This window comes from Mesocricetus auratus, unplaced genomic scaffold, assembly GCF_017639785.1.
Source record: "Mesocricetus auratus isolate SY011 unplaced genomic scaffold, BCM_Maur_2.0 Super-Scaffold_100676, whole genome shotgun sequence".
NCBI lineage: Eukaryota > Metazoa > Chordata > Mammalia > Rodentia > Cricetidae > Mesocricetus > Mesocricetus auratus.
In genome coordinates, this window is record NW_024429266.1 from 160,298,831 (window position 1) to 160,315,359 (window position 16,529).

Here is a 16,529-nt window from a genome sequence, read left to right on the forward strand (position 1 = left end):
TTAGTGGGAGGGCTGTTTGCCAAAGCCTTACCCATTCCTTCTCTTCACTTTCTTCCTTTCAGCAAAGTACACCCTGCCTCCCAGCCCCCCAACACAGCACAGGATGGGGACAGTTGTGCTCCAGGCTCCACGCAGCACATCTCAACCAGTATTGGCTGGCACTCCGGCACGCGGCGCCAATTTCAGGAAGATGAGAGCCGCCCCCATTTTCATAATCTCAGAAAGGCACAACAGTTCCAGAAATCAACCCCATCATTCAGATATTCACACCGCTTACTATTACAATGATCTCTTATCGATACCTGGTCATCTCACTTGAGACAACATCGACCTACAACGCCCTTCAAAACTCTGAAACAGGACCCCTCAGAAAAGATGGAGCCCCAATGATTTTCATGCGCTTATCTGAGTGGCGCACCAACATTTCTGTGTAATGCAAATTTAAAAAGAGGGAGTTTAACCATGCAGGCAAAAGCCTTCCAAGTGATACATATGTGTCTACACGCAGTATTCATATACACACACCACACTGACATTGGTCTAGACATAAAAGAATCACCCCAGCTCAGAATATTAAGCACTTTCAATCTCTCAGGGCAGAGCCGTACTTTTTTGTTTGTTTTGTTTTTCCAGACAGGGTTTCTCTGTGTAACCTTGGCTGTCCTGAAACTAGCTCTGTAGACCAGACTGGCCTTGAATTCACAGAGATCCACCTGCCTCTCCCTCCCAAGTACTGGAATTAAAGGTGTGTGTCACCGCCATCCAGCCAGAGCCCCAGTTTTTTTAAAAGCCCAAATATTGGAAAACTATGTAGTATTCTCGTTCATGCCAGGGTGGACTATTCTACCTCTTACCCTGACTCACTCTCTCACAAAGTCAGTAAAGGAAGAAGTGACAGGATGGAACATTTACCTACCCATTTAGCAAATAATACAGAAGGTTGCTCGACATCCACATTCAAATGAAAATAGTTTCCCCAGCATTTATTTCTGTAACTACTAGAGACCCCACCCTGCAAGAAACACACAAGCCTAAAGCAATCTCTTGCAATGGGCCATTTTACTTATTCTGCAATTTCTTACCCAAATTACGCAGGTATAATTATTTTGACACTATAATGAAAAGAAAATGGGATTTGGGCACCGTGGGTTTATCTAATAACACTATTTCTTGCCAGACTTCACAGTACTGACAGCCACAAAGAACTTTGTCCATTCCAATAGGAAATATTTGATTTTACTGTATGAACATTATTTATTTTCACCAAGTTGCTATTATCAGAAGGGATATGATAGCTGAATAATAAAAATGAAATCAAGAAATTCTGGTGTTTCAAGGCTTTATTTTTTCCCCCCTGCTCTCACTTTTGACATTTTCTTCCCCTGGAGAGACAAGATAAAGTGCTGTCATAAATGGGTGACTTTTCTTGTCAAATGACAGATTTGATTCTCCATGGCAACCACAAATCAAGGTGCTAGTAGGAATTAAAGCTTCTCTTAAAAAGCGTCTTTATGTTTATAAAATGAATTTAAATTAAATGGGTATTAGGTACAGTCTTTACCTCAACATATTTATTGACTGGAGAGCTCTGGATGGCGAGGAGTGCATTTGCATTTTTAAGGAAAGATAACATACTGTCCTGACAGATGTATAAACAAAGCAAGCAAGGAGGGCAAGCTTCCTCCATGGCTTTGGAGACCCTAGAAGGGTGTAAATGCAGATGGCCATGGAGCATGCAAGAAGTTGTTAAATACTGAACAAGGTGTAAAACTTACCTACAAGGGACAGAATAGGAGCGTCTCCCCTACTTAACCTCCTAACACAGCCTGTCCCCTATTTCCACTTAATAAAGATTTGTGTAATTATCTCAAACGAAGTGCCAAAAGACAATCTCTCTCCCCATCTTGTTTCCCTCTTGTAACAGAGATTTGCTTCTAAAATCTCATCATCAGAGCAAGTAAATGCTCCATGAGAGAGGTAATTATTTTTGTCCCCAAGTTCAGACCCTGCAAAACACGAACCATTTTCCCTCTAATGTTTTTAGGAAAGGCAACACATCCATCTGAGTGTTCATACACTCTAGAGAAGAATGTGTGGTTTCAGAGCAATAAGACAACATGACACTGATCTTACTCTTCATGAAAAACAAAAGCTGAGTAGACTCATTTCTTAGGAGATTCTTGGCTGTGGAAACTTTAGTATCAGGGCAGCATGTTCGTGAACCTTACAATAACAAATCAGGTCTAATCTTGACGCCAGCAAACTTGTCTAGAAGAGGGAGAATCTTAAGGTCACAAATAATATTTTCAAAGTGGACACACAGCTCATTTGTGGAAGTTACCAGTGCAGCAGTGGCCAACGCCAGCGTAACTGCAATATATATTGTCAGCAATGCCTTCCTCCCAGCTGACATGTTTAGCCTGAAATAAAGATGGGGAAATAAAAGTTTTACACTACACACTGGTCATTGGGAGAATGCATCACTATACTTAGCGCTCACAGAAGCGGAACCAAACTTGATTTTATGTGACCTTTAGTTAAAAGAACATGGAAAATTAAATCAAATTCCCTCACACAACAATTGATGGCAGTGCCTTTGACTGGGGGGAGTGTCTCACAAAGGTTGGTACACTACGGCTAATCACATAACTCTACATAGGAATTAGGGCCCCTAAACATCAGTGTGGAAAGGTGAGGGTTTGAAAAAGCTGTCTGCTTGACTTTTATCAGTACCAGCTACACGGAGACAGGGCTGAAAGTTACAAATCTCTCTGGAGTCCCACATACGAAGCACATTTTATGGTGGGGTGAGTCACTCAGAACTCTCTATTTCTGTCACAATAGCTTTTGTTTCATATTAGAATACAGTGGGCTGAAGATCTTTATGCTCTTCTGTGTAGGAAGTCACACTAGCACTGAGTCTAAAAGGACAGATTGGCCAGTTTCAGGTAAACTCAGGGCTCACATCCACCCAGAGGACACAGCAGGCCCCTCAAGTCCCTCTGGTTTCTAAACAATGACCAAGGCCTTTGTGGAGAGTATGTCATGGCAGAACTTGCCATCTGTGCCTCTTCAATGCAAGTTGCCCTCCTTTTAGGCTGAAGCAGGGCATCAGGACGAGGAGGCCACAAAGGCTTTCCCACACACCTGGGTCCCCGTACCTGAGCTTGACAGTGTCTGCCCTAGTTCACTAGAAGAGAAGGGAGATGGAGGCGGGGCTGCACAGGACTGAATGTCAGCACCCATGGAGTAAGATCAAGGACCACACTTCACTAATGCACTACTGCATAAGTCAAGTGGCCCATGAATAAGACCAGTCAGGGAAGAAAAAAAAAAATGACGATGTTATTTGGCTGAAACCAAAAGTGTTTTCCATTCTGTTTGAAAACGGGGAAGGAGAAAAATGTATAAACTCATCACAGTGGACCAGTTGAGCCTGGTTACTTCTGTTTAGATGTTCCTGTCAGCTCAAGAATTTCATGAGAAAAATAAAATATGGTTCACATCAAACAACACCTTCCACCTGTCTTCCCGAGACCTCAGGGCTTTCCTGAAGTACACACAGTGTCCCAGGATCACATCTTTGTGACAGGCCAACTATATGGGAAAATGTTCCTTCTATTAAGTTTCTAAAACAGAGCATAACACATGAGAGCCTGTAAGGAGAAAGTTGAAACTCCACCAAGTGACTTGGGCCAAATGCACCATGCACTCTGAGACTCAGGATGAGAAGGACGTTATTTCAGCTCTGCTCAGGGTCTGGGAATCCCATCCAGTATGTCACAGTCCCATCATCTGTTGAAGGAACATTGGAACCCATCACTACTGCCAATGTGTTGTTGTCAGTTTCCAGGGATCAAAATAAAAGTCCCCACAGACCTACTGATGAAACACAAGTGGCCACTCATCTCTCTTCTCCAACGGCCACACTCTTGTCAGTCCTCAGTCCACTCATAAAGCCACCTCCTACCCCACAACCCCCACAGTCCCAATCAAAGAAAAGCACAATTTTACCTGAAAAACACTTGCCTCATATTCCAGCCTGACCTGACCCTAAGCTAAGCTACCCTTTCTGGCCTTCTCATGCAGCCACTCTGAGACTGAAGAACTCACCACAGGAGAAACTATCACCAACAGGGACAAATGACACCAAACACCTGACTAAGGATTCAGGACATTTCAGGACCCATTTCAGGAAAGGATGGCATGGGAACACATCCATCTTCAGGAGTCACACGTGACTGGACTTCCTCTATGACACTAAATTAAGCTCCTCTGAGCTCATGGGAAATGGGCCTAATAACTCTCCCTTGCGGGGGGGGGGGGTGCCAAGCTTTCAATTACTATCTGTAAAACACCGTGTGATCCCTAGATGAAAGACAGTGCTGTGTAAAAACCCAGAAGCAGTGGCAAGGGTGACTGTCATTATTGTGGCTCAACCCCTGGACACAACCCCCAACAAATCATCTTTCTGAGGCTTTGCCACACCTGGGAAAAGAGTAAAATGCAAAACGTTTCCCACAGAGGCGTGTACGTTAGAAATGAGATGCCGCTGCTGGCAAGCTGGCACAAGTCCCCAGCCAGGCTGGCACTGAACGTTCGGCCGTGCATGGCATACACTCCCACAGAGGTGTCCATCGAAAAGCAAGTAGAGGACAAGAGCAGAAGGTGAGTAAAACCCCCAGGGAATGCCCAGCGGGGCTCCCTCACCGAGGCCTGTCAAGATCAACAGCCTCCCACAAAGGGGTCCCCCAGAGATCCCTCCTGAGAGGCCCCCCACAAGCAAGAGCCCCTGAGACACACACACTGGGAAGTGTAGGGGAGAGGCAGAGGTCAAGCCATTGCTGTTCCACATCTAGTCTTTGGGAGTTGGCTAAAGCTGGAATGCCCTGGAATGCAAGTTTGTTGAAACAAATAATGCTAGGCCATCTCCATCCAGCAGACTGGCCCTTTTCCTTACAGTCAGGAATCAGTCTGTCTTCTGTCCCCCCCCCCTCCGCCCCCACCCCACCCCTCGCCCCCAAAGAAGAGCAAAGGTGAGTAAAATGTCCTCTCAAACCTTAGCTCAGCAGTCACTCCTGTGGGGAAGTTATATACCTCAACAAGGTAATGGTGGCATGTTTGGAAGACTGTGCCAGGCAAGGTCTTAGAACTCAGCAACATCTATGAAAGCTGGCAGACTTGAAGTCCAGCCTCTTCTCCTGCAGCCTCCCAGGACTCATTTTATACCTGCACCTCAGTATTCACATCTGTACAAAGGGGAGGACAGTACCTATTTCACAGTACTCTAGCCTGGGATTCCCAATGTTATTACCGGTACTTTGCATGAGGGTTGACTACAACTGTTACTCTCCCCCTGAAACAAAGCAGATACCAATTCCACCTGCTGTAAGGAGTGAGGACACTAAGGCATTGGGAGGGTTTTTTTTCAAGATATGTCAGCTCACAACATCCTTAACCACACATTACAGGTAAAACCGGAGTTCAGAAGGAAAGCTGCAGTTCCAGACACAGGTCCCGCAGGCCCGTGATCCTCCCCTTCAGGTGCAATTGCAACCTTGCACATCTCCATGCAGTGTTTCAGGAGGGCAGAGTGCATGAACGAAAGAACAAATCTATGTTTCCACCCTCCTGAGCAGCGCGCTTGTCAGTAAAAACCACACATCTGGAAAGCTGACACCGCAGGACATGTGTACAGAAACAGGTGCCAGTTCATGCCAGGTCTGCCCCAGACCTTCCCAGTGCCCTCTGATGCCACACTCTGTCCCAGATCCCCAAACCAGGGCCTCTCCAGATTTTCCGGCCCACCCTTCTTTTTGTCTTTGGATTGGCAGAGGAGAGCAGCTAAGTTTGCTCTAGCAAACAACTTTCCACAGCTATTTGTCAACTTCTGTCATTCAAAGGGATACAACACAAATGTATATCTTTAATGAAATTCACAGTCAGGAAAAGTTGTCATCATCGAGTTATATCTGTTATGACATACATTTCATTTTGTTCAATACATAACAGAAAAGCTATTTAATCAAACAGAAGATTCTCGCTAAAATGACAGTCCAAGCAATGTCCAAACAAGTGCTTATTATGCAATGTGAATCTGATTGGGATTGGATTGTTTTCAGCGATTTCTCTGTCTCTTTCATTGAGAAACGAGCTTGAGGGGCTGGGGTGGCAATCAGAGGGAGACTATGGAATAGAGAGTCACACTGAGGGGTTCAGGAGTGTGGAGCCACACTGGAGCCCACCATGAAATCCTTTACAACAAGGCAAAGACACAAACATCTAGCAGGCCATGAAAGGTATGCCATTCTCTGGGGTCCATGTCTGCCTTCTTTTTACATGCAATGCCACGACAGAGACAGGAACAAACACAAAAGTCCACACTGCAAGAAAGGTGACACCTGTGTTCCTCAAGTTACCTTGGACAGTTACCCTTGGACAGATTTTGTTTTTCTTCACAATTTAATTAATACTCGTGCAGTGACGGAAACCAAAGTTACAGCAGCAGACATTAATGGACATGGGGATCTGGCAAGCCCATGACCAAAAACACAGATCACAAAAAAAAAAGTTAAGAAAGTGACTGAATAGGCACTTGGGTTTTGGTTGTCACAGATGGTGTGGATTTGTAGAAAATGACAGAGGAGGGGAGAGGGTAGGAGGAGAAATGGGGGAGCAGAGAGAAGATGGAGAAGATGGGGGAAAGGGGGCTTTGTTAGTAATATTTAGAAGATAAAAACTCCTGTTTTCATCTTCCACAGTTCCACTAACATAGTATGATGCCAACAGAAAAATGGTGGGTGATGGAAAGATGGATTTATGGACATATAAAAGGTGGGTGAGGGGATGAGTGGGCAGACAGAATCCTGTTCCTCAAAGAAGAAATGACTGCTAAGCTTATTTGAATATATGGCCCTGTGAGACAAAGACCCACTGTCACAGATGTGCCCTCCTCATTCTTGCTCTTAACTCCCATCCCATGTTCCAGCAGCTTTTCCAGTAGGGAAGAAGCTATCTTTACAGGATAGATGGCATTGAGCTATGGCTAAGAAACATTCTGTTGTCTTATGCTAGGTTAACTGGCCATCAAGGTAACAATGAAACTACGAGTCAAACAGCCCCAAACCCTTCTCCATTAAGGTGATGTCCCAAGTCAGAGAAGAGGGACTAGGACTAGGGATCCTTATACTGAACTAACAAGGAGACACAGAACTCTCCCAAAGCACAGGGCAGAGGACCCAGGAATTCATTGCTTTGCCAGGCTTCCAAGCAAAACCATAGATAGTGGCTATCTCTAAGAGGCTTGGACCCTGATGTGTCCCAAGTCCCTCTGTGAACTAGTCATAATCTTCTGAAACAGACTCTGGAATCAGACCCAGCACTATTTAACGGGGCACAAAGACATCCAATTAGAATTTTAGACCCACTTCTAGACCCTAAGAAGAGTAAATGTTTTCTATATTCTTCACTTTTCTGTTTTCTTTCTTTACATTTCCTAGCATCCCTTTCATTTCCTCCCTTACTTTCTATCCCTTCCCTTTTTCTTCCTTTCCTATCTCCTTTGGTTTTGTTTTCGTTTTTTTTTTTAAAGATTTATTTATTATGTATACAGCATTCTGCTGCAGGCCAGAAGTGGGCACCAGATTTCATTATAAATGGTTGTGAGCCACCATGTGGGTGCTGGGAATTGAACCCAGGACCTCTGGAAAAGCAGCCAGTGCTCTTACCCTCTGAGCCATCTCTCCAGCCCTTGGTTTTGTTTTGTTTTTTTTTGTCGCTGCCTTTTTGTTTGTTTGTTTGTTTGTTTGTTTAGAGATACAGTTTCACTGCAGTCCCGGCTAGCAAGGAATTCACAATGTAACCCAGGCTGCATTCAAAATCACAGTGATGTTCCTATCTCTGCCTCCCAAGTGCTAAGATTCCATGGTAAATCACACCTTCCTGCCTTTCTGAAGAGCTGGCAATGTTTTTTCCAAATGGCTCCATCCTGATGAGGTATAAGTAAGGTCTAACTCCAAACTCAGAGCCCAAAAGGGAAAGTCAGGAGAATGCCCTAAGTCATTATTTGACTTCAGGGAGAATTTGCCAACTAGTCACCCGCCTATGTCAAGAGTCACCAAATGACAGGACAAAGGAGCATGGGTTGCATTTCTCTCTGATAGTATCCATCCTCTTCCTCACACTAGGCCACTGCAATTTTCCTTTCTTCTTGTTCGTCTTTTGCTGTTGTTTTGTTTTTTCTTTTGTAGGGTTTCTCTACAAAGTCCAAGATGGCCTCCAACTCTTGATCATCCTGCCTTAGCCTCCTAAGTGGTGAGGTCCCAGGCCTGCTCCACCACATTTGACCCAGGTTGATCACTTTTAAAGAGACTCTGTAGTCTCATGTGACACACTGCTGTCCTCTACTCCACAGATACTGCCTTGTTAATGACAAGTCTTAAAGTCCCAGTCAGCCAACAGCCCCCACTCACAAGCAGTGCCCCTGCGTAGAAAGTCTCCATAAAATTGCCCAGCATGTGCATGCCAACCATGTCATCCATATGCATTCCCTTCTCTTAACCTTCCTATAGAGTTCCTTCTCTTACTTCCCTTGATCACCTCTGCAATGTCTCTCATTCTCCATCTGAGCCCTGAACAGGTCACTGACCCTTAGCATTTCACTATGCTCTCATTAAGTGGTCCTGAAATACATGAGGTTTTTAATGACGGTGCTTCTCTGCTGACACAGCATAACCAGGGTGTGGAAGCAGACCATGAAGCCAGATGCCTGAAAATCTGAAAGCCCAAGAAGGCGTGGGGTGAAGCTGCCAAGTGGGTTCTGGTACAGGATGCCAAGAGGTATCCCAGGAACCTTGCTCCTGAATGACAACCGATCCCTAAGAATGTCTACAATCTGTGGAGTTCATACAATCCTAAGCAATTCCATTTTGCTCTGCTGATACTGGGTGTTGGTTTTTAAATGGCAAAATCCAAATCAGAGAGGAAATGATAGTGTGTTCCAAGCTAAATAGCACACACGCAAACAGACTAAGAAAATAACAATAAAAGTGTAAATTTATTCTACATGTGTGATCATGACTATCATTACATCAGGCTCCATATATGCCCAGCCAGAATAAATATTAACCCATTTCATAAATGACTCTATCCCACATTCGTGGATAGAGCTCCACCCAAACCCAAAACAACACTGTTCCCATAGCAACCAACAGATTTCAAAGAAGAAGAAAAAAAGGAGAAGACTTCAGAACACAGAGCAATCAAATAAAATAGCCAGTATCAACAAAGTATGTCAGCACTTTCTAAAAAACATTCAGTGAGGACCATTCCATAGTTTAATCTCTTTCCCAGAAGCCAGCTCCTCCTAAAGTCGCCTTCTCAACACACAGCCTTTCCTCAAAGAAACATTTGCACAACTGTTTCCATTTTAACTGAGGAAAGAGGCACATTTGAGTCATTCCCAGGACTCAAGTGAAGTACAAAGAAGGGGATCGCATCCACCTAGGGACTCTGCACACACTGAAATGCAGGTGATTACTGATTGACTGTTATGCAATCTTAACCACACTCTGATAATCCCATCAGAGTACCTGTTCTCTGACTGGGCTTATGTGGGGAGGGATAGATAGCAATAGACACAGCTGAAAACCAGGAGGCTCACAACATTGAATGCTGCTACTGCAGCAGCGAGAAGCCAAACCTGATGTGGAACTTTCTCCAGTATCCATAGTCACTTAGCCAAGTCCATACAATTTGCAGGGCCTTATGTGAGAACCCATATTCAAATTCAAAACAATGCCTCCAGGTGTCTTCCTCCTACTGGGCAACAGAGACCTTTGTAAACTCTATTCAAAATCAATCAATTTCACAGCTCCTGCCACTGCTTTCCAATTCCAAAAGACTACAGTTTTCTTCTTTAACAATGAACCACTCCTAAAATGCAGGAAGGGGATTTTGAGCCCCTGATACCTGCTATCTTCCGGAAAGAAGTTCTCAAGTGACAGGTCCGTCCAGTCCCATGTTCTAGCCCAGTGGCCCTGGCTACAAGTTATTTAATCTCTTTCACCTTGCAGAGTCTGTAGAACAGGATTAATAGGAGTATCTCCTCCCTTGTAGACTTGTTACAAAGATACACTGAGTGAACTTGCACAAGACATCTAGCACAGAACAAAGGGAAATGCTGTTCCTACTGTGATTCCATAGAAGCAATTAATTCTTCTCTTAATGATTAGCTACATTGGGATGGCTTTCCCTTTTAACATTGCAAAGAGAAATGCCACTAAAAACACAGCTCAGGGAAAGCATCACTGAGCGTGCCCACCAACTCCCCTGGCATAGCACACCAGCTGGTCTTCAAGGCTGTAAGTGACTGACACAGCAGAACTAGTGCAACCACTTGGGCGCAATTTTGTTCCTTGGCATTCACAAAGCCCCGGCATCCTACCTCTACACAAGGGCAGCTGAAGTGATAACTTGAAGGACGGTGGCAAGCCTGTAGTGGGAGGTGCTGAGAGTAGTCATCACACCTCCATACAAAACTGTGCCGGTCACTACCACCGCCACGATCACCATTGGGATATTTTGAATGAGAATGGCCCCATAGGCTCATTCCTTTAAATATTTCCTCCCCAGTTGGTAGAACTGCTTGGGAAGAATTGGGGGGGGGGGTGTTCTTGGTGGAGATGGTGTTCCTGAGGGGTAGGTAGGTTTTGAGGTTTCAAAAGACTCCCAGCACTCCCAGCAAGCTCCTCCGTGGTTTGGAGATGAGACCTCTTAGTAGTTGCTGCAGCACTCCCAGCACGCTCCTCCGTGGCTTGGAGATGAGACCTCTTAGTAGTTGCTGCTGCCATGCCTTCCCTTCACACTCTACCGCTGGCATCGTGGTTTCTGCCTCTCGAGAACCACACACCCAATTAAGCCCTCTCTTTCATAAGTTGTCTTGGTCATGGTGGTTTATCACAGCAGCAGAAGAGTAATTAATACTGAGACACACGAATTCAACAACTCTTTATCAGGGGGACTGGGTACCAGATGGTATGTGGTTATGAAACAAACTATCACGTACTCAAGAAATTTGCAGGCCAAAGGGGACCAGTTACAGTGAAGGAACAGGGCTATATATAAGCACACGGGGGTACAAACAACTGGTATGGTGGGAAAGGCCAGAAACGAAGTCCTGAGGTTTATCAATGGCAATACTGTGTCATATTTTAAAGATTTTCCTCCCACATCAAATGTGACACAAAAACTTTGCATCTTACCAACAATCACCCAGGCAACAGTTTTTCCCTTCTAGCCTTTCCATGGAAGACTCAAATTTACCGCGGGACCTTACAGCTTAGCCACAGCTACAACAACACAGCTCTCTTTTCAGGCCGCATGTACAACTCACTGCATTCATATTTCCTGAAGACATACAAGTTCAAATGCCCAGGGACTAAATGATAAAAGGCAGAAGGAAGATCACCTGCAACGAAATCCGTACTTCCTACATCCACCACGCTCTGTCCCTGCGCTGAGTCTCCAACCCACAAGACTGCAAGGGCGCAGCACAGAGACGTGACTCTATGAAGTATGGCCGTGAACAGAGCAAACCTCACTCTGATGGCTCAAGATGGCTGCATGTGATAAGGCTGCAGCAAATACCAGGTGACTCCCAAGTTTAAAGATTTATCTGAATTTGCACCACAACCCTATTAGCAATGTTTTCCTGTCCCCTTTCCCATAGTTTGCCTAATGGCAAAAAATGCACAAAAGTAATTACATCTGCACTTTATGATGAAGCCCGGGTCTCCAAAAGCACATGCCCAATCGCACTCTTTATTGTTTTTCATAATTGACTGTGTGCTTCGTTGCCTTGAGAGCCATATTTTTTTTCTCGGGGGAGGAACCCAAGTAGGGAAAAGTGATTTTGTGGAGGATGAACCTTTGTGTCAGGGTTGTGTGCTGGTTAATGCACACAACCTCCACCGGACTCCTTGAATTCTGCCATTTAAGTGTGGCACACTATATATAACAGGGAATAAGGATGTAAAACATGTTAGAGGGTGTACACATGTGTGCAAGTATGTGTGGAGGACAGAAGTCAACTGCAGGTGTTGTTAATCATGACACCGGACACCTTGCATTTTCAAGACTGAGTCTCACATTGACCTAGAATTAACTAAGTGGTCTACTAGATTGGTTACCCAGTAAAAATCCACCTCTCTCTACCTCCCCAACGTCACCATGCCTATCTTTTGTATGTGAGCACTGGAGAATGAATTCAATTCCTCATGACTGCTCTGCAAGCAACTTACTAATTGAGCCCACTCACTGACCCCAACTTGGACTTTTAAATACAATGTACAAAGCTGTTCACACAATCAACAAAACAACCATACAAATGTGAGTGCAAAAGAAATGAAAAAATCTGATTAATCCAGAAGGACACTGCCTGCATTTGAATAGCACTCAACCAATGGCCCATTGTGTATGCTTTGTTTTAAATTATATTAAACATATAGGAGCTGCTTCCTGTCAACATACATGGTTCCAGAGATGTGAAAGATGCCAAACCTGAGTAGAGACTTCTTCCTATGTTTCTCAGCATTGGGACTCTGAAACAAGCTGGGTTCCCCCTTGGGAAACTGGAGGTCAGAGTAAACAACTAAGGAATGCCAAGTTCACTGTTTGACTCATACCAATGTGTTTTGTTCTTTAAAGTCAGTCTAGCCCAGAGACCAGTATGTTGGGAGAATGTGGAAATGGGAATGCAGGCTGTTTTCCCCCAAGGTAGGAAGATACAAGAAAAGGCCAGTCCACATAACCACACTGACTTCAACTTGGCCGGCCCTTACTGTCACTGTTATTTGTGCACAGTGCCTAGCACAGAGGCACCGATGGACCCAGGTCTTCAACGCTTCCTGAGAATAATAAAGACAGGTATTGTTTTCCCTAGAAATTCTGTCTCTCTCATCTAGGAGCTAGGAGTTAAGAATAGCAAAATGATTTATGACCAGGTTAGATGGCTAAGCTATGAGTCAAACTTGAACCCATAGCATTATTCATTCCCACTACCCAACATTAGACAAATGTTGGTCTCCACCTAAAGTAACAGGATAACTTCCTGCCTTCCTCACTGAGCATAGCCAGATCTTTTTGAGGCTTGTGTTATCAAGATGGAGAAAAAGAGAGAAAAGTGGGTGAAATGCCTTAGCCATAGATGTACAACGATCTGATGTCAGAAGTAAACTTTGGAAGGAAGCATCTTAATAAATCTCAAGTGGAAAAATTTCCTTTCTCTTGCTGCTGCACCACTTTTCCCTGTCATATGCTCTCCAGTCCCAAAGGTGCTACGTGCTTCTGAGCACTGTACTGGAGAGTATTGGAAGGCCCACAGTTACAGCCTTCACTTAACACATGAAGAAGGAACAATCTAGAAGCCTAAACCAATATATATATTCATGAAGAGTCATCACATTGAAGAACTGTAATGTGGTTTAGTGGCAAAGCACTTGACCAGAATACATGAGACCCTGCATATCTCCAATACCAGAGAACCACCTATACACTATACATACACTATACATACATACAAAGCACTTGACCAGAATACATGAGACCCTGCATATCTCTAATACCAGAGAACCACCTATACACTATACATACACTATACATACATACAAAGCACTTGACCAGAATACATGAGACCCTGCATATCTCTAATACCAGAGAACCACCTATACACTATACATACACTATACATACATACAAAGCACTTGACCAGAATACATGAGATCCTGCATATCTCCAATACCAGAAAACCACCTATACACTATACATACATGGATGATTAAATGTATATGCATATATTTATACATATGACACACACAAGTGCATGTATACACACAATGCTCCTATGATATGGGCAATATCAGTTAGGTCACTTAAATTGTGAAAATGATATCTTTGCCAATAAAAATCATCAAGGGAAATGGAGATACATGAGAATATATATTTCACCAATTTACGAAAATTACTCATATACTGAACAATGATGAACACATCCCAGTTTGGGATGCACAGGTTTACGTGATGAGAAGGAAGGCTTATATTTATTTTAAATAAAGTAGCCTGTGTGATAGAATTCCATGTCATTCCTACCTGCTTGTTAACTACTTGACTCTTTAGGTAGACAGGTTTACACCACAACACATAAGAAATGGAAATGATTGAAATTGGTTTTCTTACAATCAGATGGCAATAAAGGAATATTAATTGTTGTGCCTCATTTAAAGCAGGTAGAATGAACTGCTCAAGGAAACACGGGCTGTACCCCTTTAAGAACAGGAATTCTGATTTTAAATCATAAGTGTGATGGATTCTTCCACAGTGCCACACTACAAAATAAAAGATGAGCCACATTAGTCACTGTAAATTTTCTACCATCCACGGAAGACAGAAAGAAACAGGTAAAACTACATATGACACAGCTCCTTAACACACCACACATGCCAAGTCTTCTCTCTTCATCATGCAGTGGTATCTTCGTGACAAATTCGGGGCGTTCTCTCCCACTTAGCTGTCTGTGTCACTGCCACACCACACTACACTTCAAGTGACTGACAGTCAGCTGGCTTGTATGGGGTATTGAAAAATACAGTTACAGTGGGTCATTTTGCCATGTCCTGTAGCAAAGAAAATACCTACAGAAAACCTAAAAGATTCTATTTTAGAGAATTAACAATATCATCAGGGTTGGCTCTATGGGGGAAGGGCAAGATCATGTGTGCACGTGTTCACACACCAAACTGCCCATGCACAAGCATTTTCATGCCTGTGGAAAGCAGAGGACAACCTCAAGTGACATTCCTCAGGTACCATGCTCCTATTCTGGTTTTGGAAACTGACCTAAACTCACCAAGTAAGCTAGGCTGTCTGGCCAGGAATTGAAAGGGATCCACCTGTCTCCATCACCTAGAGCTGGGATTATAAGGGAGCACTACCCAGTTTTTTAAGTGGATCCTGGGGATCAAACTGAAGTCCTCATGTTCACACAGCAAGCACTTCATTGACTAAGCCATCCCATCTACCATATTCATTTCCACAAGCAACTTCTCTACCAAACCTATGCAGGAATTCCAAGGAAATTCCACAAGATACACAAGGCTTTTATCACTAAAACTATAACTGTCCCCTTAAATTCAAAACAAAACTAGCATGTGGTGGCTAATCAAGCCTTTTCTGTGCATTTGTTTTTAGTAGAAGGTATCCTGCTCCTTGTTCTTGTTCTCAGTTCAATAGTAAGCAGTTAAATCTATGACACTCCCTAGGAACCCAGCAATTTAAGAAACAGCTTCATTATGAAATTACTCAGTCTGAAGGAAATTTATTGACACTTATCTCATTTTTCCACTTGATCTTGGTAAGAGACACTTGGGGTTTTCAAAGACACACGTCTAGAGATGAGGGCTTTTGTATATAACCTTGAGTCATAATGGCAGACACAGCTTCCTCTAGAGCAGTGATTCTCAACCTTCCTAATGCTGTGACCCTTTAATACAGTTGCTCATGTTGTGGTGACCCCCCCAACCATAAAATTATTTTCATTGCTACTTCATAACTACAATGTTGCTGCTTGTTATTAATCAGAATGAAAATATCTGTGCTTCCCCCATGGTCTTAAGCAACCAACGTGAAAGGGTTGTTTGACCTCTAAGAGGGTCATGATGCACATGTTGAGCACCACTGCTCCAGCAAAACTGCATCATCATCATTCTATAGCAAGGAGGACATGACACAGCATCCCATACAAGATCCAAGAGAAACAACACAAAATGCTGCAACTTTCCCAAGCACCTAGTGAGAATCAAGCTTCAAAGAACTGGAAAGCAGACTCCCAAATTCTGAGCACTTAAATCCCTTCTCATTTCCACAGAATTCATTCCTTTCCAAGTACCGGTCTAAAGAGTACTGAGAGAATGTAAAACTCATATTCAAACGCACAGCAAAGCAAGAGGTCTGGGTAATTGTGAGTAGGTTGCCATGCCTTGGCTCACAAGTCCCTTTTCCTTAATAAACACACATTCAAAAGAGGTCTCCATGCACATATGCATGATATAAGGCAAAGGCATGACATTTTGATTCAAATGAACATGTAGGTAACCTCAACAAAAGCAATGCTGAACTTGCACCTCAAAACCCCATGGCAGACATTCCTGACTTCTACAACATATCTCTCTCTTACAGCACTTAGCATTGCATTCACAATGTAGGATTGACAACTCCCTCCAGCACCCTCTGTGACCATGAAGCTTTGGACAACGGGCACCACTGAAAAACTATTTAGAGCATGTAGGAGAAGACAATTGCAAGGTAACTTCTAATACTGAGAATCTCTACCCATAAAAGCACCAACTGAAGCAGATCTTCCGAATTAACTTTCCAGAATGATTAAGGGGAAATGTGAAACATCACAGTTTATACGAGACAAGAAACATTTGGCTGCAAATGGATTTATAATTTTGCTAATTAAAAATTATCCCATT